The sequence below is a fragment of the Pinus tabuliformis genome, chromosome J (genome assembly GCF_031772625.1).
Source record: "Pinus tabuliformis cultivar Carrire ecotype Pingquan chromosome J, CPIR1, whole genome shotgun sequence".
Lineage (NCBI taxonomy): Eukaryota > Viridiplantae > Streptophyta > Pinopsida > Pinales > Pinaceae > Pinus > Pinus tabuliformis.
In genome coordinates this window covers 1,235,913,684-1,235,937,997 of record NC_142295.1, presented here as the reverse complement: position 1 = coordinate 1,235,937,997, position 24,314 = coordinate 1,235,913,684, and positions in this window count along the sequence as shown.

Sequence of the window (24,314 nt, the reverse complement as noted above, 5' to 3'; positions counted from 1 at the left end):
CGAAGGATAATGATGAGAACTTCTCATCGAAGGTGAGAAAACTGCCATTAAATCATGGATGCCTCAAGGTACTGAAGGTCTCTAGATCAAGTTCCTAGATAATGAGCTGAAGTCGATAGGAAGTGACCCATTGTAGGAAATCCTATGATATGAAACACAATGTCAAGTTTTGAAAATAGTTGACAAGGAATGGCTCAAGGATGGCTGATGCAATTGAAGGCTAAAATTTGCAAACGAACTTGAACTGAGGTTGAAATTTTCTTGAACACATAACAATATGACAATTGACTTGGTAGCATTTGACTTAACGATAATACCCAAAACCATGAAGACTTTCAATGAGGTTCAATTAATTGTAAGGCAAATGGATTTCCCAACCTTGACATGAATGTGACGGAGTGTCGTGTTCAAGAACGACATGCTACCTTTAGAAATGAAATATAAAATGGAAACCTTTTCCCAATTTTCCCCCACCATTACTCACAAGTACCTCTTTATTTTTTACAGGCTTGAGGAGGATAACATATGCTTGCACTGTAAGCTCATCCTTTGGATGAGTCCATTGAAGTATTTTTAATGAACCCTAAGAAGGAATGGTTCAGTCTCGTTATACTTAACGAGTTCTATACTGTTTAGTTTTTACGAGTCCAGTATAGGAGTAACTTGATGTCGTTTTCTTTTAAAAAATTTGAAAAAGACACAAAAAGGAAACTCATTCAGTTATTTTACTATAAAATTTTAACGCGCCTGGGGAAAGTAAAATCCAGCGTTTTGTCAATTTTAGAGAATCAGAAGAAAAACATAAGTAGACTCCATCAAGTTCTTTTTCGTAAGTTTTAGTCCCTCAAGTCCAAAAAAGGATAAGATAATACAAGATAGAACTCTACTGACCATGCTCAATCAACGTATACCTTTTTTGTAAAAGTCCTAACTCAGTCTGTAAAAGGGGTAAACTTATCATGAGTGGACAGTTGTTCATTTACTTTTACGAGTTCGAACAAAAAAGTACTCTGTTAGTGCTCAAATCTGCCTTAGGCTGAAGGAAGGTAGGATTCAAGATAACACCATACCACGCTCAGCCTCGTAGCTAGCCCTACGAGGACAGGAGAGGGCTCTCTCCGGGTCAACTCAGTAAAAATACTCAATAGGGTCTGAGATGACTTAAAATGAGAACTGATTTTAGGCTAGGTAAATAAATATGAAAGAGGTATTTTGATGAATGACTGAGTTTTCTGGGATGTATGGGACCAAGGAACAGCATGAGCAGAGAATTTAACTCAAAGACGCAGATTATTTCGTGAGGCAAGACAGGAAGAAAGTCTAGCAATTAGATTTGAAATAATATGAAGTGGAGAGATTGTTTAAGATGGTGAAAAGGGCATAAATACATGAATCCTTTTCAATAGAAGAAAACATAGAACATGAAAACTTTCCCAAGGCAGAGCACTAAACTGAATTCTACCTTTTCTTACTTAGAAGCTTTCACTGGAAATGAATATAAATGAACTATGAAACATAACAAAATACATATGAAACAGAAAGAAAATACATTTACTAAACTCATGCCACAAGAATCTCATGAACCAGAGCTACAACCTTTCATTAATTCTCTGTCAAAATGTACAGTGAGTAACTGAGTTTCTCTCCCACCGTTTCCCAGAAACTCCAACCAACAACCTTTGCAAATGGTTTTTCATACAATAAATAAGCTTCACTATCAGAAATTGGATCGACCCAAAGTTGGGGAGTTTTTTTTTTTTAAATCATTACAAACTGGAAATGAAAAGCCAACCATTAGTGACAGGTGCAGCGTTACAAAAAAAACAAAAATGTAGCGTAGATTTTTGGGTGACTGCTCGCCTTCCTTTTGCCACTTGGATAGAAGCCAACCTTTAATGAAAATGTTTTTTAAACTTTGCCTTTGATGCCAGGAAAAATGTATTTTTAATGAACGAGCTCACTTGGAGAAAATTTCAAATCGAATTCTCGCGGAGTGGAAGTGATTTTGGCCTTTGGATCTCTGTGCGCCGCGCCCAGAAGATGTATTCGTCGTGCCACTTTGGAGGTGGTTTTGAGGCACTTCCTGAAGTCCAAATTGAGCCCAAGTGTACTTGTTGGAAAGCCCTACCTGTCTACTTTCCAACCCAAGTGGAATTTCTAAATTTGGATGCCATTTGCCCCTCCAAAACTGCAATCTCCCAAGACTTCTTCCTGTGTGTCAAAATAGGGGCAGAGAGGTCATTTTTTGGGTGTTTTTGACCTCCTGAGGACTCAAAATTGGCCCAAAATTCTTGGCAATGCACTAGCAGTCGTAATTTTCCATGGAAAATCCAAAAATATAAAATTTTTGTCATTTGGAGCTCCCTAGCAAAAGCGCGCGCCAGGTGGCGCGACGCATAGGGAAAAAAAACCTATTTTTAGTGCACAAAATTTCAAAATGCAAAAATGTGATCCAAATCTCTTGAAATTTGGGCTATACCTTCTCTGTCACATTTCATGCTGGAACAAGGAAGCCTCAGCCAAGATTCGGAGCCGATCTTGCTCTTTTTGCCTCTTTTGTCTTTTTGTCACCTTCCTCAATTTCGCCTTTAGGCTCCTGATTCTCGCTTTGGAGCTCATGTTTCGGGCCATGTAATGGTGAGTCATGCGCCTCAGCATTTCTTTTTCCCTATTAGCCTTCTCCAACAGCTGCTCCAAGTGAACGTTCACTTTCTCTAAAACATACTCCCGGTCCTCATCTCTTTGCTCCATAGGTCTACCTTGTGCTGCCATGATGTGTTGCCGGTTTTCCTTGATCAGTTGCAACTCTATCTCAGCTTGCCGATCCTCAAGTTGTTTGTTCCTCTGCTCCAGATATTTCATATTCCATTTGGCTCTCTCTAAGTCAAGGGATAAGGCTTGGATCTCTGTTTGCTGCTCTTGGATGATCTCTTTAAGCTGTGCACTTTGCAGATCCGTATCTGTATCATCATCATGAAGGAGAACGAAGTCGGTCTCTCGTTCACTTGATGGCCCCTCATCATGCATTGGCTCCTTACCTCTATCTTGTACTTGTAGTGCTGATGTCGGAAGCGAGGCCCCTTCCACCCCGGGTGGAGATAACACTCGCTTTGCTGCTGCAAATAAATGTTTAGCGCCCCTCTGATATGTGACGAATACCGGCGCATTGGCGGTCTCATGGTGCTCATACTGATGAGAAGGTTCCCCTGTCTCAAATCTAGTCTCTGAAGGTCCCTGTGAAGCTCGGAAGAAGTCCCGAGAGATGAAATCATCCCAAGCGATACCCTGTAAATCAAGCTGATGCACCACCAAAATCTTGATGAGAGAAAAGTGACAAATGCTGTTGAACTGCTGCTCAGGGGTCTTGTGTTGCACAAGGGCGGTCATCCTCTCTATGTTTCGACATATGAAATATGGGATGTTCATCATGCGTATCTGAGTGAAATGCATGAGCAACCTGATGTGATAAGCATATAACCGGGAGAAACGGCCTTCACAACTAAAATACTTCATAATTAACTTTATTAGAGGGGCATATTCATCTTTAAGATATCGGAAGGGAAATACCCTCTTAAGCTGCCTCAAGAAAGCAGGTTTAACATATGGCTCATAATGTTGTCGGTCAACTTTTTGTCTCTTGTTCCATGGCTCTCCAATATTAGGCATGCCGGTAGCTAATGAAATAGAGTCTGGTGTAAGTGTGAAAGTAACACCGGCCAAAGTAACTTGAGCACCATGCAAATGTAGAACAAATAGGCGAGCCAAATCATGGTGGAATTGAACATTTGCAACCTTTTCACAAAACTCATAGCATGACTGAAACCGAAAACAAGAGACGGAAAAAGGGCAGGCTTGCAATTTTGTGAGGGTAGTTGGTTCTTCTCTAACATGTCTGCCACTTTTGTGAGGCCTCCGGGGTGCACGTTCTTCTGTGGGTGAGTCACTATGAGTTTCCACCTCATAGTCGGATGAATAATCAGATGACATAATTGATGCTGTGAAAACTGCTTGGAGAAATGAATGCTGGTCGCAAGACTGTGTTGGACTACTGTTGTGATATGTTTGAAATCTGTCACCAAGGGAGAAATGTAATAGGGACTGTTAGGGAGGGAAAATATGAAGGGATTAGGAGTATTAGGGTAGATTTTATTTAGGGCAGTGTAGGAGGGTTTGGGAACTTTGCATAGGGTAGGGTTTGGGGTTTTTACATTGGGCAATGGGTGAAAGGGAATTGGGGATAAGGGTTTAGTAAATTTAGGGGATGGGGGGCAATGACATTCAAAGGGATATGGTATAAGGAAAAAGGGAATGGAGGAAAAAGGGATAGATGGGATGGAAGGGGAAGCTTGGTGACAAAATGATGAATTTGCAACCCTTAACAGCAATTGACATAAGGATTTTTAGAGGTAGGGTTTGGAAATTTTGTTTCAATATTTGGAACCATAAACCACCATCATATGACACACAAAAATGGATGAATCACGGGATGTCGACCCTACCTGGCACGTCCAAGCAATTCAATGGAGATTTGGAGGATTTTTGGGTGTTTTTGGGGTGTTATATTGTATGTGCCGCGCCGCTCTTTCTATGCGCCGCGCGCTACCGGTGCGCCACGCCGCTCTTTCTATGCGCCGCGCGCTACCAGTGCGCCGCGCCCGTTGAAATTAGCACTTGAGGAACGCGCCCAATGCGCCGCGCTGTTCCAGTGCGCTGCGCCACCTACTGTATTCGCTGCGCCTGTCAAGACACCTTCAACCTCACCCAAAACGTGCGCTGGCTCACCAAATTCCTTTGAAATGCTTTCTCTCTGACCTTGGCATGTAAAATGACTTTGATTCTTATGAGAAAATCTATATAAAGGCATGGAGTCATGGTTTTGATTTTTGTTTCTTCAAAACCCACTTTGCAATGTTTCATTTTGGCACTTTTTCAACAACTTAATACAACTCTGTATTTCACATTCTCTTTTTGGATTTTTGACTAAAATGATGAAATTTTTGGCCTTTTTTTGCAGGAGTAGCTGTCATGGCATTTGGCAAAGGATGACCAGAACCAGCTTTTCAAGTGCTTCATGTTGGAGAACTTTACATATTTATCATAAACATTAATTTGACGATTTCCTCTTTGTTGGCATTATGATTCAGGTGTTGTCCTTGATGGCAAACCCTTTCAGGTGATAAATCAAGAAGGACGCAGGAAATATGTTCAGCAAGTGCGTCCCCGCAGGTATACCATACAGAACCCGCGTCCCGGGACGCAGGCCAGCCGTTCAGGAGGTGCGTCCGCCCAGTGCACACATTTCAAGGCAGAGAAAAGCACGTGGGGGTTTCTTGTGTGGTATCTAGCCGACGGTTTTGTGTTACTATGGTGTCGGCTCGTGGTTTTGTTCCATGTTTTGGGGAGAAGCTTGCCTATATAAAGCAAAGGAGTTCATTTGGATTTTGTATCATCTTGGTTGAATATCTTTTGGTGAGATCTAGTCCAGATCTATGAAGGCGAATCTTCTAATGGACTGTGATCTCTATGGCGCATGATCAGATCTGTGGATCTGAGTGTTTGGGTTGGTTCTGAAGTCCTCATATCTTTTATATCTGAAGGGACGCAGGTTCAGTGAAGGGAAAGTGCGCCGGGACGCAGTACAGTAAAGGCTCAGGTGCGTCTCTGAGGCAAAGGACGCGGCGCGACTGTGTTATTGGGTGCGTCTCTGAAGCAAAAGACGCGGCGCGATAGTGTTTTTGGGTGCGCCGGTCGCAGCAAAGCATAGAGGAACAGTGCGTCGGCACGCAGAAAAGTGGAAGGTAGACTGCGTCCAGTCGCAGGTCACAGAAAGAAAATATGCGTCCCTGTCTTAAGATGATCTGTTGACTGTATATTTCTGTTCATAAGGTGTTCTGGGTTATTTCTGTAATTACTGATCTGATATCTGTAGTGGACTGTATCTGTTGTATACTTGCTGATCTTTTGATACTTCATGAAAAGAAGTAGGGGGTTGTAGCTCCCTTCCAGGAGAGACTGGAAAACGAGAGAGAGAGTTGTAGCTCTCTGCAGGTTGCAGCCTGCGTGCTGGTAAAGGACTGCACCAGTACAAAATCATTGTAAAAAGAATTTCTTGAAAGAAGATAGAGACATATTGCAGCAGGTGGTTTTCTCCCGCATTGGGTTTCCACCTTACATCTTGTGTTCTTTGGTGTGACTGTCTATTTTCTTTATTCATGCTCATTATTTTATGGTACTGATATGCAAGAATAATTCAAAAGATCAAATAAGGAAGATTTGGTAAATTGCTTGATAATACTGATTCACCCCCCCTCTCAGTATTATTTCCAACAATTGGTATCAGAGCAGGTCCTTCAGAAAAGCTTGATCGCTTGAAGGTAGATCGTTCATCATGAGCAACTACGAAAGAGAAGCATCAATCAGGCCACCAGTTTTTGATGGGACAAACTTCAATTATTGGAAGGTAAGAGTTACTGCATATCTTCAATCTCTTGGTACTGAAGTTTGGGACATTGTAGAAACAGGCTATGCTTTTCCTTCAGCTACTCCTACAGATCCAGCTGAGAAAAAGAAGTATGAAACAAATGCAAAAGCAGTCAGTACTCTATTAGGAAGTATATCCCAAACAGAATTCATGAAGGTAATGCACTTCAAATCAGCAAAAGAAATATGGGACAAAATGATCACAAGCTATGAAGGAGATGAACAGGTAAAACAAGCCAAACTTCAAACTCTTAGAATTCAATATGAGACTCTCAAGATGTATAATGATGAAAGTGTGGCTAATTATTTTCTTCGGGTAGATGAGATTGTAAATTGTATGAAAAATTTGGGTGAAGAAGTAAAGGAGTCTCTAGTAGTTCAAAAGATTCTAAGATCATTATCCCCCAAGTTTGAATCCAAAGTATCTGCAATAGAAGAAAAAGAAAATCTCCGTGTTCTTACTATGTCTCAGCTACATGGAATTCTAACTGCTTATGAAATGAGAAAGGGAGGACCATCAGACAGAAGGGAGGCTGCTTTTAAAGCATCAGGCAAAGAAGATTACTATGAAGCAAGCCATGATCCAGAAGAAGAGGAAGAAGAATCAAATTTTGTCAGAAATCTTCAAAGAGGTTCTGGAAGGTTCAGAGGTAAGCTACCTTTCAAATGCTTTGCTTGTGGAAGAGTAGGTCATTATGCTGCAAAATGCTCTTATAAGGATAAAGGAAAGGAACCAGTTAGATGGAACAAGAAACAAAGCGCAAATAAGAAAAGCTACTACACCCATGAAGATAGTGATGGCTTATCAAACAGTGATGAAGATGAACAAGGTAATAAATATAGGTTGTTAATGGCATTTGAAGATGATGATTATGAGGATGTTGTAGATGTGGATAACCTTTATGATGAAATTACTAGACTCAAGAGATGCATAGAAGAAAAGAACATGATTATTGATACTCTACAATTCCAAATTGATGAAAAGGAAAAACATCTTGAAAAATTAGAAGGTGAAATTGTTGGTCTTAGAAAAGAAATTGAGAAAACAAAAACTATTAATCTCAAGTTTGTCAAAGGATCTGAAACTTTGGATGAGATTATCAGTGTGCAGCGGTCTCCACTAAATAAGACAGGTTTGGGCTATAATGGAGAAACTTCTCAAGCATCCACTTCAAAAAGTTATCTTGATGCAGCAAGAAGAAATGAGCAAGAGCACAAGGAAGATCATCAGGTAAAGCAGGGACAAATGTCAAGCAGAAACTATCAGGGGCAATCCAGCTTAAGGGTGAACAAAAGCCACAACCAGCCACAGGTAAAATCTTCTCAATTTGGTTCAAGAATAGATGAAAATAGAAATTACAATCAGTTGGCTGGTAGATCCAATAATCGCAGAAGCTTCTTCAATGGACAATGCTTTTCTTGCCATAACTTTGGTCACAAAGCAGCTCAATGTGTTGCGTATAAAACAATCATGACTAGAGAAGCTCAAAAACAAAGAAGTATGACAGGGATTACAAAAAGGACCTATAACAATTTTTCAGCTCTTGAAAATGAAGTTGAATGTTCTATTTGCAATAATTTTGGACATAAAGACTTTGAATGCAGAAGCAGGTTTCCGGAAAGAAAGGTACAAGAGCAGAAAAAGGAACAAGCCTCAGGCGCCAAAACATGGAGAATAAAGGAACCTCAAACAGAAAGATGTGGGATAGCATTTTATGCAGAAGGACAAGAAAATCTATGGTACATTGACAGTGGATGTTCGAAGCATATGACAGGTGATAAAGAAAAACTTGAGTCTTATTCTAATTTAGAAAAGGGAAAGAAAGTCTCTTTTGGAAATGATACTCCTGCAACTATAAAAGGAAAAGGTATTGCTCCTTTAAAAGAAGATGTTAAGGCTGGAAATGTTTTGTTTGTTGATGGATTGAAGCATAATCTACTAAGTGTCAGCCAGATGTGTGATCAAAGAACCGAGGTTATATTCAGATCAAATGGATGCCTTGTTCGTGATCTTGATACAGGTAAAACAGTTCTCAAAGGAAAGAGAACTCCAAATAATCTATACATATTTGATGAAGGACAACAACAATGCTATCTAAGCAAGAATGAAGAGCACTGGTTATGGCATCGAAGGTTGGGACATCTAAGCTTCTCACAAATAAGGAAAGCTTGCAAATATCAGGCAGTTCGCGATCTTCCAGATATCAAAATTCCTGACAACACCATATGCAGATCATGTCAGTTTGGAAAACAAACCAGAACTAACTTTCCAGAGAAAGAAGGATCAGCCAGCATGCCTCTTGAGCTAGTACATACAGATGTATGTGGACCATTCAGAAAAAGAACACCTAGAGGAGAGGAATACTTGATATTATTTATTGACGATTTCTCCAGGTTTGTTTGGTTAGGACTTATGAAGCACAAAGATGAAGCATTCGAAAAATTCAAAACCTTCAAAGCCTTGGCTGAAAATGAATCAGGTCACAAAATTAAGTGCCTCAGATCTGACAGAGGTGGGGAATTTACTTCAAATGAATTTTTCGATTTCTGTGATGAACATGGGATAAGGAGAGAATTCTCTACAGCTAGAACGCCTCAGCAAAATGGAGTTGTTGAAAGAATGAACAGAACAATCCAACAAATGGCTCGTGCTATGCTTGATGAATCAGGAACCCCCGCAACCTTCTGGGGTGAGGCTGCACATACTGCGGTTATTATTCTCAACAAGACAAATGTTCGGGTGAACAACACTCAAACCCCTCATGAGCTCTGGAGTGGTAAAACTCCTTCGGTAAAGCACTTCAAAATATTTGGGAGCAAATGCTATATCAAGAATACTGAGGAGCAGCTTGGCAAACTTGATCCTAGAGCAGATGAAGGCATTCTTCTTGGCTATTCTCCACATAGCAAAGCATACAAATGCTACAATAAAAGACTTGGCAGAATTGTTGACAGCATTGATGTAGTGGTTGATGAAAAGGGATATATTCCTAGGCAAATACATCGTGAAGACATCGAAGAAGATGAGAGCTACCCTCAAAGACAGAATGATGAAGAAGAAGAACCTCAAGAAGAATCTCAAGAAGAACCTCACGAAGAAGCAGAAGAACGGACAAGAATAGAAGAAAAGACTCCATCCAGATATGTTCAGAAGAACCATCCAGAATCTCAGATCATGGGACAAAAAGAAGCAGGTATACAAACTAGAAGAACAATTGCAGAAGCTTCAAGCTATTTGGCATTACTTTCCTCCACCGAACCACAAAATGTGAAAGAGGCATGCAAAGATGAATGTTGGGTGAAAGCAATGGATGAAGAACTTGAGCAAATCGAAAAGAACAACACTTGGGAGCTGGTTCCTAGACCAAAAGATAAGAATGTTATTGGAACAAAATGGGTCTTCAAAAATAAATTGAATGAAAATGGAGAAGTAATTAGAAACAAAGCCAGACTCGTTTGTAAAGGGTATGCGCAGCAAGAAGGAATAGACTTTGAAGAAACTTTTGCTCCTGTTGCAAGACTTGAGGCCATCCGAATGTTCCTTGCACTCTCAAGTTTTCAGAACTTCAAAGTATTTCAAATGGATGTGAAATCAGCCTTTTTGAATGGAGACTTGGAAGAAGAAGTGTACATTGAACAACCAGATGGGTTCATTCTTGGAAATGATCCAAATCTTGTATGCCGATTGAAAAAGGCTCTCTATGGTCTCAAACAAGCTCCAAGGGCTTGGTACTACCGGTTGGACAAATATCTTCATCAACAAGGTTTCTTAAAAGGTTCAGCAGATAGCAATCTGTATATAAAAGTTGAAAATGACAAATTGCTAATACTTGTTGTGTATGTAGATGACATTATTTTTGGCAGCAATGAAGAAGCTATGAGTCAAAGCTTTGCCTCAGTCATGCAGAAAGAATTTGAAATGTCCTTGCTAGGAGAACTGACATATTTCCTTGGTTTGCAAATCCAACAGAAGGAAGGAGGAATCTTTTTATCTCAAACCAAGTATCTCAAGCAGATTTTGAAGAAATATGGCATGGAAGATGCAAAACCAGTATGTACACCCATGGTCACAGGATGTAGTCTCAGTGCAAATGATGAATCTGCAGCAGTACATCAACCAACCTACAGATCTATGATTGGAAGTTTACTATATTTGACAGGTACCCGACCAGACATCATGCATGCAGTTGGAATAGTTGGAAGATTTCAGGCAAATCCGAAGGAGACTCATCTTCAAGCAGTGAAGAGAATTTTCAAATATCTTCAAGGGACTCAAAATTATGGCTTATGGTATCCTAGAAATACAGATCTTACTCTTCATGCCTAGACAGATGCAGATTGGGCCGGAAGCGTGGATGACAGGAAAAGCACAAGTGGTGGTGCGTTCTTTATGGGTCCCAGACTGGTCTCTTGGTTCAGCAAGAAACAGAGTTCAATTGCCTTGTCTACAGCTGAAGCAGAATATGTTGCTGCTGCATCTTGTTGCACCCAACTCCTTTGGATGATGCAGAATTTGCAGGATTATCAAATCACTTGTACTCCTCCAATCCCTATCTTATGTGACAACACAAGTGCAATCAGCATCTCAAAGAATCCGGTTATGCATTCAAAAACCAAGCACATACCAATCAAGTACCATTTTCTCCGGGAACAAGTACTTGAACAGAAGGTCAAGTTGGAGTATGTTCCTTCTAAGGAACAAGTTGCTGATATTTTCACCAAACCGTTGCCCAGGGACACTTTTGAATACCTCAGGCAAAAGCTGGGGGTTGTTGATGCATCATCTTACTGTTGATCATCTTCCTATTGGTGGTATAGGCTCAGGGGGAGCACATAATGCATTGTTGGCATTATGGAGAAGGAGATCTTGGAAATAGCTGCAATATGTCTCTATCTCCTTCATGATGGATTTCTGGTTACAGATCTGGAGATGCATGAGCATAGGGGGAGCATACCCTTTGCCCTTGATGTCAAAGGGGGAGAATGAAGCTGAAGATTATGTGGTTGCCATCAAGTCCAAAGGGGGAGATTGTTGGCATTATGATTCAGGTGTTGTCCTTGATGGCAAACCCTTTCAGGTGATAAATCAAGAAGGACGCAGGAAATATGTTCAGCAAGTGCGTCCCCGTAGGTATACCATACAGAACCCGCGTCCCGGGACGCAGGCCAGCCGTTCAGGAGGTGCGTCCGCCCAGTGCACACATTTCAAGGCAGAGAAAAGCACGTGGGGGTTTCTTGTGTGGTATCTAGCCGACGGTTTTGTGTTACTATGGTGTCGGCTCGTGGTTTTGTTCCATGTTTTGGGGAGAAGCTTGCCTATATAAAGCAAAGGAGTTCATTTGGATTTTGTATCATCTTGGTTGAATATCTTTTGGTGAGATCTAGTCCAGATCTATGAAGGCGAATTTTCTAATGGACTGTGATCTCTATGGCGCATGATCAGATCTGTGGATCTGAGTGTTTGGGTTGGTTCTGAAGTCCTCATATCTTTTATATCTGAAGGGACGCAGGTTCAGTGAAGGGAAAGTGCGCCGGGACGCAGTACAGTAAAGGCTCAGGTGCGTCTCTGAGGCAAAGGACGCGGCGCGACTGTGTTATTGGGTGCGTCTCTGAAGCAAAAGACGCGGCGCGATAGTGTTTTTGGGTGCGCCGGTCGCAGCAAAGCATAGAGGAACAGTGCGTCGGCACGCAGAAAAGTGGAAGGTAGACTGCGTCCAGTCGCAGGTCACAGAAAGAAAATATGCGTCCCTGTCTTAAGATGATCTGTTGACTGTATATTTCTGTTCATAAGGTGTTCTGGGTTATTTCTGTAATTACTGATCTGATATCTGTAGTGGACTGTATCTGTTGTATACTTGCTGATCTTTTGATACTTCATGAAAAGAAGTAGGGGGTTGTAGCTCCCTTCCAGGAGAGACTGGAAAACGAGAGAGAGAGTTGTAGCTCTCTGCAGGTTGCAGCCTGCGTGCTGGTAAAGGACTGCACCAATACAAAATCATTGTAAAAAGAATTTCTTGAAAGAAGATAGAGACATATTGCAGCAGGTGGTTTTCTCCCGCATTGGGTTTCCACCTTACATCTTGTGTTCTTTGGTGTGACTGTCTATTTTCTTTATTCATGCTCATTATTTTATGGTACTGATATGCAAGAATAATTCAAAAGATCAAATAAGGAAGATTTGGTAAATTGCTTGATAATACTGATTCACCCCCCCCTCTCAGTATTATTTCCAACACTCTTCAAAACCGAGTTTTGAAGAGGAATCACCCTTGAGCATTATGGATGATGAAAATCTGGAGGTGAAACTTGTTGAACCTCCCTCTGGCCATGCTGGCATTATTGGGTACTTTGAAGACACGACTCATGAAACCCTAGACCTATGACTGACATGATTTTTTGTCCACCAAAAGACCAAATATTGACTGTCATTTAATGAACTATGATGAACAGACTTGAGCCAGCAGGTACGAAGCATGAGGGGTAATGACTGGCAAGACCCTTCCGTCAGATTATGGCATGCCCCTAGCGGAATGCAGTTGAGCGAATGGAGCGAGACACCTAAAAATGAAATGCAGAAAGAGTTTTGATCTCCGACGGAGGACTGACAAGACCGACTCTAACATACTCGACAATCTTTTCATTTTTGAAGAGTATGAAAAGGGCTTAAAACAAGACTCTATGATTTTCTCCTTTCGTAATTTTTTAAGAGCATGAAAAGTGGTAAAAGTTTGTTAAATAGTCAAAATGATTAATTCTTGCTTTGTAACCTATCATGCACATTTAAAATCAATAACTCGTTATAACTGCTCAAAAATATAAATTTTTCCCTCCTAAAAGGTTTTAAATATAAAATTAATATTTATTTTTAGCTTAAAAACTCCATAAAAGTGGAAAAAGTAAATTATTTTTCACCATTTGCATTTTTACCGTTTGAGAGCAGAGAAAGGCACTTTTTGCCACCAGAATTCCGGGACTAACTCCTAGATAACCGGTGGACGAAATCACAAAACGCTTCTTCCAGGTAGAAGATCTCTCATTAACTTAGCATCAAGGATTTATCAAAAGATGCGCCCTCGGCACTACGCTGATTTACTTCAATTGGGATTGTGCAGTCGAGTAAAATTTTCCACATGGAAAATCACGACTTGCATGGATATTTTCTGGAAAAATTCACGCAGCTCCACCCTACCTATAAAACAACGGCAATTTAGGTGGTGGGGGGTTTATTTTTTGAAAGATTTGGGCTGCAAAAAATATGAGATCAACCTTAAAAATTATTCCAATCTTCTTAAAATGGTCATTTTAGGTTAATTTATTGTTCAAAATGGAGTGGAGAGAAAGAGAGCATGAAGCCAATGATTTGGCAGCTTTGGAAGATCCAGCTACCATGTAGGCTCTAAGAACTTGTGTCCTCCTGAAATACTCACTCATTCTTGGGATGAAAGCTTAGGTAGATCCCATGACATGGCTGGTAAGACAATGGAATGTCCAGGAACAATGTTTCGTGATCGAGCATCATCACGTTACCATTGATGCCAATGAAGTTTATTTCTTGACTGGGCTTTCTTATCGAGGAGCCAATATTTCATTATTTGGATAAAGGCCAGGAGAAGATACCACAAATGGGTATCTACAATGCTTTTGTAGAGGTGCAGCATGAAAGTATGGTAGAATTGATATTCAAACCATCAAGCTCTTTCCCCTAAGGAACATTTCTTTCACTGTTAGCAAGTTGTGTGCCAACATTTCCCTTCATTTAGCCACACAGGCACAGATGTAGAGTGTCATGGAATGATGGAAATCCTTGGTGTTCAATTGGTTCCAGGAAGTGGTTATAAACATGAAGGGACAACTGACTAGATGCAATAATAGGAAACTAAAGATTTTAGGTTATTGGGCCATTCTTATTGCTTTCACCCTACAGAGGATTCCTCTTCTCTAACCACAATAGATTCTAACAGATGAGGGAGAACCTAGGGATCTACGCATGATGAGGTGGGTTTCGCTGATGTCACATCATGAAGGCAATGGACTAGTAGTGGGGTATAGTCTTGAGTTGTTCGATTGGTTAGGCCAGTAGATTGTTTTGATCGATGACTTCCCATATGCTGGGATGGATTACAGAGGTGATCCCGATATCCCACTTCTAGCCCAAACTTAGTGGGGTGACCTAGGTGAGAATTTTTCATTTTGACATGTTTTCGATTTTATAAAATTTTATGTGTTTTTTTGTCTTCAAAGGCTAATTATATGAAATGCATGTGCAAATGTGAGCCCAAACTGACCAACAGGGCTGAGGTTATTTGACAGACGAGGTGAGAAACTTATAGCGGTTGTGACAGCTAATTGAGAGGCAGTCGAGATTTTGACAGAGCTGGAACAAAACCTAGAGATGTTGACTTTGGATATCCCAGAGACTAGGACAGATGACATCCCTCTCTAATATTAGAGACATGAAGTTGGAGTTTCAGGTCCAGTGAGATGTTTACTGCATCGACTTGCTTATGTTGTTGTTTGTTATCATGAGCATCATCATGCTTAGTTGTTTTAGTTTCTAGGACCACATTTTTTTATTTTTGGTGCTAACATATTCGGAAAATAAAGGCTACGAGGCCTTATGTCCTTGGATGACATATTTTGTAGACACACGGCTATGAAAACTCTATTTTAATGAAAAAAATACTACTTTTTCCTACAATTTATCTTGATCAATATGAATGAATATTGTTTTAATTTACAAATGTCGCAAATGTCTATTCAACACATGATTAGTCAATGCATCTGTCAATGTGTTTAAATATCTTGGAATGTGTTGATATTCGATATAATCAAATTGCCTTTCCAAAATACGAAACTGTAAAAACATTCTTAACATTGTTGGACTTCTTACTGCATAAACATTGTTTAAATGTAATACTACGAGATGCGAATCTAACCTAACGATTAAATACCGAATACCAAATGTGATGGCATCAAATAATAGATCAATGATTGCGTTATATTTTTCTATGTTATTTGTTGTTTGAACGAGGCATATTCCATGAATAGAAACTGGCTCATCACTGGCTGAATAGATAACCCAAGCTAGGAAAGATAAATTTTGGGTACTACGACTAGCACCATCAGCAAAGCCAATGTAAGTCTAAGGGAACGTTGACATCTGAAAATCAAGTGCAAAACAAGATAACAAGGAGAAGTAGTAGAAAATGTATAAAACATTAACTATCACACATACCTAAAAAATGGTAAATAAAGTACAAATCTCCACTAAACTTTTATGCATAATATTTCTTTAGGTAAAGACCATTTCTGGGTTTTCCTAAAGGAATACCATCGTAATCAACCATCTCATAGGCTCCTTTAGCTAATACTTGTTTTATTATGTAAGGGCCATGCCACATGGGTTCGAACTTTCCCACGCCTAACTTGTCATGTGCTTGATCATAAACCAAGAGTAGGTCACCTTCTAAATATGAACAAAGATTGATGTTTTGATCAAATTGAGCTTTGAATCATTTTTTGTGAGCTTCTCTAGCCAGTGAGGCATCACAATGATTTTCATCTAAATGTGCTAAATGTACAAAAAGTTCTTCAACTACAGAGGTAGCAAGCAATAATTCGATAGCTAGTTTTAGAGATGGGATTTCACATTCAATGGGTCATACTGCATCCAGACCATAAACAAGTTGGAAAGGAGTAAAACCTATCGATGTTTTGCAGTAGTATGGTCATGGAAAATTTTAGGGGCGAATTTTCGCCCTTAGGCGAAATTAAGGGGTTTTAAATTTTTAGTGGGCGAATATTTTCTATCATAGTACATTTTTACAAATCGCCTCAAATTTATTTTATAAAAAAATTACGTATGGAGGTTAGCCAACCTTATTTTAAGGGAGAGGGTAAAAAAGGTAAATTTAGCCCTTGAAATTAGGAGTTACAACCTTCCATTCGCCCTAATTTTCAAGAATAGGTTTTATTTAAGTGAATCCTATGGGCCAAATACCATATTTATAAAAGGGGTATGGTAAATTAATAAAAATATAAATAAATGAGAGGTATGGTAAATAAATAAAACATTTTTTATATTTACTCCAAAGGTCACCTTATATACATGCAAGGGAAATAAAAATATAAATAAAGTGGAGGTATGGTAAATAAATAAAACCTCTTTTTATACTTACTCAAAAGGTATGGTAAATAAATAAAAATATAAATAAACTAGAGGTATGGTAAATAAATAAAACCTCCTTTTATATTTAGTCCATAACCCTCTTTCTATTTATGAAGGCTCAAAAAAGAAGTTTTATTTAAGTGAATCCTATGGGCCAAATACCATATTTGTAAGAGGTATGGTAAATTAATAAAGATATAAATAAATGAGAGGTATGGTAAATAAATAAAACATTTTTTTCGAACACTCAAAAAATGCGTTACTTTTAGGTGAAACCTATGGGCAAAATACTATTGGCCAAATACCATGGGATAGATTATTATTAATAGCATGCAAAAAAATATTATTAACCCTAATATTAGTATTAATAAAAATAAAAATGGCATATGGTATTGACCCATGGTATTCGCCTGGAATGTAGCCTATTTAAAGGGGGAATTAAACAAGCATAGATCCATCTTTACTCTAGATCTACTAAGCCCCAAGAGGGATCAAATATCGTGATGTGCAAAATAGCATAGAGTGAAAAAATATTTGAGGGATCAAATATCGTGATATGCAAACTAGCATAGAGTGAAAAAATATTTGATCCCTCTTGGGGCTTGGTGGATCAAGAGTAAAAATGGATGTTGTAATTTAATGTATGTTAAACATTTTAACTTGGTTAAAATAAAAATCAATTATTAATTTTATTAATTTTTATAAATGACTAATAGTAATTTTTAAGCTCCAGGTTTATGATAACCCATGGTATTGACCCATGGTAATACCATGGTATTCATGTGAGCATAGTCTATTTAATGGGGAAATTCTATCATCTTAGATCCATCTTAATTCTGGGTCTACCAAGAGGGATAAATAGATTTCATTCCTCTAAGAGTGGTAGATGTGGAATTAGGATGGATATAGGTTGGTTTTTATGATAATGAAGATATTAAATAGACTTAGGAAATTATATTGTAAAAACATCTTAAGGTGAATGGTTAAAGCTACATTTAGCCACTTCACAAAATTTAGTAAAAAATACCAATATCTCCATTAATATTGGTTTTTCTGATTTTAAAAAAAAAATTCAAAATAGTGAAACCTTATCACTCTTTCCGCATCACCCTCACAGAGGATTTCCCACCATTTTTCAAACATTCTCAATATGATATCTTCATGAAAAAGTTTAGGTACTGATGTTGGATTAGTTTTTTGAAAAATAAGTTGGTTTGTACAACCTTTCAACTTCTATGCTATTCTTAGTTTGTCCTAATTGCACCATATTTTCCTAAAAGGTGGAGATTGTTCACCAAAAAGGAAATTAATCTACATGTTACAACGCTATTAAAAAATGCAAGACGTATGAGGGTAGTGAATTATGCTAATAAGCAATTTAGATTGGGAGAGACGTAATTAAATTTTATTATTTAATTGAAGATCTCCAATTAAAATAATAATAAATCTACATTTATATATTCATATATTGATTGGAAGACTTCTCACAATGGTCACTTCTTTCAATTAAATCCCCTTCAAGCCTTTGGGATACCTAATACTTTCTTATATAATATAGTTGGGGCTTGCTACTTGTTGGCATGTTGGGGTAAACAAACTTGATGTGTTTTTTTTTTTATCTCGTAGTTGGAGTCTATGGAATAAGAAAGAAATTTGATAACTTGAAAAAAGTGGTAGCTTGACAAAAGTTGTAGAGAAAAGATTAATCTCTCCTACCTTGACAGAACTCGTGGTCAATATCAACACCTACAAGAACTTTTTTGTGGAATATTATCAAAACTAATAGAAGGATATGAAAGAGTGTATTGTAAGAACCTTGACAAACATGGCCACTGAAACTTGGAACATTGTTTGTAGGAAGAGAAAATTATGTTTCTTTTTTCCAAACATGTATGTTAGTATATTACAGTTTAATGAATATGTTTTCTTATTATCATATATGGTTTCATACTTTAACAAAACATTCGCCAAGGCTTCACAATGTTTTATTATTCAGTAAAAGATTTGCCAAGATCTTATAAGATTTTATAATTCAGTGAAAGATTCTCCGTCACTATACAAGATAATATAATCTAGTGAGAGATTCGCCAAAAAAATTATTTATACATATTATATTAATGATAAAATCGCCTCCCATTTTTCCTATGTATCATGGCGATTAGCCCATTTATTATACATATAAATTTAGGGTGGTTCTTAAAATTTTCCCTGAGTACAGTAAGCCCACGAAATTGAAAAGAGCATGGAATTCCATTTTCCTTTATGAATACCAACTATCCGTTTAATCATAATGGTTAAAACTTCATTGACAGCTTCAACTTGGCCATTAGCTTGTGTGTAGTAAGGAATAGAGCTATCATGGCATAGGTCAAGTTGTGCTGATAGTTCAACCATCATAAAGTTACGAAAATGACTACCATGGTTCGTAACAATAGCTTGTGGGACACCAAAGCGAGCAATCACATGATTGAAAATGAAAATTGTTGTAGTTTCATCGTCGTCTTTATATGTAGGCATCACCTCGACCCATTTCATAAAGTAATCAACTGCAAGGATAATATACCCATGCCCCCTAGCCGACTGAGGGTTATAGGTGACAAAATCGATGCCCCATTTTGCAAAAGGGTCGAAAACTATGATAGAGTGAATAGGAGATGGAGGTGCTCGCATTTTGCAATTGTAGATTTGGAAATTATGGCATTTGCGGACTGCAATAATCCAATCCTTAAACATTGAAGGCCAAAAATAATCAACACGTAATATCTTTTGGGAAATATCATACCCATACATATTACCACCACATGCTCCAGAATGACAGTCATTTAATGATTTTTTGTCCTCTTGGAGAGTCAAACAATGCTGAAATATAGAATCGGTACCGCGACGGTAGAGAATGTCACTAATAATATTGTATTGTTGGGACTGGTATCGGATCCAATGATGATCAATTTTAGACAACTTGGGCCAAATTTTTTGGGTTTGGAGATATATAATGATATATCCATACCATGGATCTGACATACTAATAAGAAAGAGATATTCATCAACAAAGGAATCTTTTGCTACAGTTTCTATCTTAGTATGAGGAAAGTCACACAATACTTCGATGAAAACCAAAGATTTCTTTGTTCGGATGGGGGGAGGAACAGAAAAAGGTGAGAGATCATAGGGTAAAACCTTAGAGAGGTGAAATTAAGGTAAGCAGGGGAATAAGGAGACCAGTGAAAAGAGGGGAAGGACTAGTTTCTCTATTAGTATGAGGAAAGTCACACAATAGTTCGATGAAAACCAAAGATTTAGTTGATTTAGATCTTTCAAATTCTAAATCAAACTCTTGTAATATAATTATCCATTTGCAATATTTCCCCCCTAACAATTTCTTAGTAAGAATATACATCACAGGGTTACAATATGAAATGATAGTTGTTTTTCGGAGAAGTATATAGTGACAAAATCATTGAACAAATTGAATGGTTGCCAAGGCTAGCTTCTCCACATGTGCATATTTAATCTCAGTTTTGTGGGATTTCAACTCAAATAATAAATCACATGTTCGTTGCTAGAATCATCCTCTTGGACTAACACCATGCCAATAGTGGCATCAGAAGCAACTAAGTACAAAAAGTAATCTCGATGATAATCAGGTGGATGCAATAATGCATCAAAAGATTTATCAGAAAGCTCATCCCAGAAAAATGGAAAGCCCTTTTTCAACAGTCGAGTAAAACCTGGCTTAGTTCGGCATAATTGTGGATGAATCTACGCAAAAAGTTTACTTTCCCTTACAAAATTTGGAGTTGTGGAAGGCTAGAAGGAGCAGGCAAATTCAAAATTGCCTCTACCTTAAGGGGGTCAACACGAATTCCCTCTTTCAAAACGATGAAACTTAGAAGCCAACCCGATTGTACACAAAAGACACATTTGTGCATATTCAAGTGAATATTGTAATGCCTGCACCTAATGAAAATTTCTTTTAAGTGTAATGGGTGATCTTGCCTTTTCATTGAATGAGCTGGAAGGTCATCCAAATAAGGTTGAACAATATGCTTGATATCATGGAATGCATAAGACATTGCTCGCTGAAAAGTTGCGCCAGCATTTTTCAGGCCAAATGGGAGTTTGCGATAAGAAAAAGTCCCCCATGGGCATATAAACATGGTTTTGTACTGATCGGCAGGGAGTATGTTTATTTGATTGTAGCTAAAAATCCATCCATGAATGAAAAAATTTCATTCCTGGCACAGTCATCAACAATTTGGTCGATATACGGAGTTGGATAATTTTCCTTGGGACAAGCTTTATTGATATCTCTATAATCAACACATACTTGAATAGTTCCTTCTTTTTTATTAACAGGTACAATGTTTGATACCCAATCAATCAAAGGAATGGGGTAAGTGAATCTTGCTTTCAATAATTTTTCAATCTCATCTTTGATAGTGGCAACTTTTCGTGGATGTATAAGACATAATCATTGTCTAATAGGCTTAGCATCCAGATAAGTTTTTATCTCATTTACAAGTATGCTAGGGTCAATTCCTCGAATTTCTTTGTATGACCAGGCAAACATGTCGCGAAATTCCTGAAATAGGGATTTATAAGTTTGAATATCTTGTAAAGAATCTCTTATATGAGTATTTTCAATATCCTTGGTTTCACTGAGATGTTTATGCGTATCGTTGTCGATATGTTCCCTAAATTCTATTTGGAATTAGAAGAAAGGGTAGATATTGGACACTAAGGATCACTAAGAGTCTCAGATGAAAACATATATGAGAAAATATTCTTAATTTTGTCAAAAGATGGAAAGAAGGTTGAACCATGATGAGTATCTTCCCATGACATTTCGTCCAAGGTCATAACTTCCATAATCCCTTTTTCAGTAAAAAATATTTGTTAAAAGGATCATGGATAGAGATTGGTTCCAAGCACGACAAATGAGAATATTCATCAATAATGGAATTCATTCGATTGTTTTCAGATGTTGATAAGTTGGAAAAGGACTGAATTTCCTCATAATCCAACTCAAAAGTGCTACGAGGCATCTTATTTCCATATAAGACTAATTCTGACTTTGAAGGTACTTTCCACGGATCTCTCGATTCAAAAGTACTTGATGTAATCATGTTAATCTAGGCATCATTATGAGGGAAATTGGGTGGAGGGAATGTGAAAGGTTCCCATCAAAGTTGAGTCTTTGAGAAGACCAACACTAACTTCTTCATACAGAGTCATTGATTTTCCAACAAAAGGAACACTACTAGTGGAATTAGGATCTGAGGTATAGTAGGACAATTGTTCTACCTTCACAATTCTTTCTTTGTGAAGAAACATGATCATCCTAAAATATGATGAGACCACTTCCACCATGGCATAAGTCCATCTCCAGCCAAGCAAAAGGTTATAGTAAAGTTGAGCATCAACAACCTCAACTTCTATTGAAACCATTTTACCCTCTAATTCGATTCGTAAATCATTTAAAATATTGTAAGGAAAAAAACCTTTGCCATAAAAGGCTTTCAAAGTTGTGGGAGATTGATTTATTGTCGAGGAACCTAAATATCTCCAACAGGAAATGGATATAATACACGTCAATGCTCTTTCATCAATCATTGTTAAAAAACTCATCGATTTTTTACATGGACTAGTATCTGAAAAGTGAGTTGGTGTGGGAGATGTGGGACATGATTCTGGAGATGGAAAAAAATAAAATTGGAGTCATGAGCATCTACTACTCTAATGACTGATAATAATAACTTCCTTTGCTGTGGACAAGTCTGCATCAATTCAATAGTTGACATTGCTAAAGGTGACAAAGCCAAATCTTTGACGATGTTATAATTCTAAGTATCCCTAGCATGAGGGTTAAATGCTGACTTTCGAAGCATACCCTTAGGAGGCAGACAAATTATCATATCAGGGTTTGTTTTTTTAATATGTAATGGCTCAGAAGGAGGAGGAGTAGATGTGGAAGTTTGACTAGCTAGATTGGATTCATCTCCATCTTCAAACAAGACTCTTTGATGTATAATCTTTGGATCTCATTGCTACCATAACTTTGGAAGACATCATCATAATATTTGCCGATGTGGATGAGGAGGATTGGTAATGAGAAACCATTTTGCTGTCTTGAGGAGGAAAGGGGTCCTTCAAAACAACAAGATTGGGTGAACCTTTGATAAATTTAGAAACTTCGACACGATGTGGGCACTCGGTATAATGATCTTCATCACAAATTAGGCAAGGATAACGAGGTTTCTTCTTTTCATTAGATATTTCATTCTTGTTCAATTTCGGATTAGAATGAGTGTCTTCTTTAGCTTTCCCTGTTACCTTTTTCTTATTTTTGGATTGCTTACCTTTTCTGATAGATGATTCTACAACGTTAATATGTGAAGTAATTTCAAGAGAGGGATCTTCTTCAGGTGAAATAGATAGAGACAAAATCTGACTTTTCTTAGAATTCTTCTTTTTATTGTTAGATTTTTAGCTCACATAACCAATCATACCATCAACAACATGTGATCTTGTAAGCACTAGATTAGGTTGACCAAGGCAGGGAAAATCTGGGATCTTTTCATACAAAGTATGGGACTAAGTATAAAGAAGATCAATGTATTGAGAATGAGAAATTATTTTCTCCTCAGTTACAACACCTCCTTTGGCAAAATCTTCAGTTATTACTGGTAAAATATATTTTATGAACCATTTGGCCAAAATTTGGTTTGGAATGTAAACTTTAACCAAACGACATCTTCGTCTCCATTTATGAATGTGATCTGAGATATGGGTTGACGTTGACCATTTTAAATAGGTTAAAATTTCAGTTCCATTATCATATCAAATGGGAAAATGAAAATGGGTTAAAAGAGTTGTAGCAAGGGCATTAAATGTACTGAAGGAAGCTCGCAGAAACTCTACATACCATTTGGCTTCCCAACTAGTTAAGGTTCATTGAAAAAGTCGTAATCTAATATAATCGTCGACTAATGAGTTGGATGCACACAGAAAATGATAGTTCATAACATGGTTTAATGGGTCTTCACCCAACTTACCTTCAAACTTACAGATGTCACTTGGCAACTTAGTAGGAATTTCTGGCCAAAATGGAAAATAAAGAAGAGGATCATTAGTTAATCGAGAGAGGTTAGGGAAATCCAAAGTTGCAATGAAAGGCAACTGGTGGCTAGGATCCTAAGGTGTATACTAATAACCTTGAGGGATGGGTCCTGTACAAGGAGGAGGACACTAAGGATATCCTAGAATAGCATGAGAAGTTGGAATATGCATACCTCCTAGACATCCAAGATGAACCATACCATATTGCGGGTGCATAGGTACTTGAAATGTATGACCTAGGTAGGGTTGATTAAGAAATGGAGGAATCTGACCCCTTTGACCTTGAATGAAATTTACTTGAAAGGGTTTATTTTGCAAAGGTTGACCTTGGAGAAATTGAGTTTGAAAAGGTGGAACTTGAACAAACTAACTCTGGGGTTGACCTTGTAAAGGTTTCCCTTGAAACGACAATTGCCTATATGGAAAATTAGGTTGTATGATAGGTATTTTTGGTATGGACAGAATTATAGGAATATATTCAATGTTAGATACATGAGGAATAGACTGAACAAGGGGTTGCACCATTATTTGTGATGTAAGTGGCACA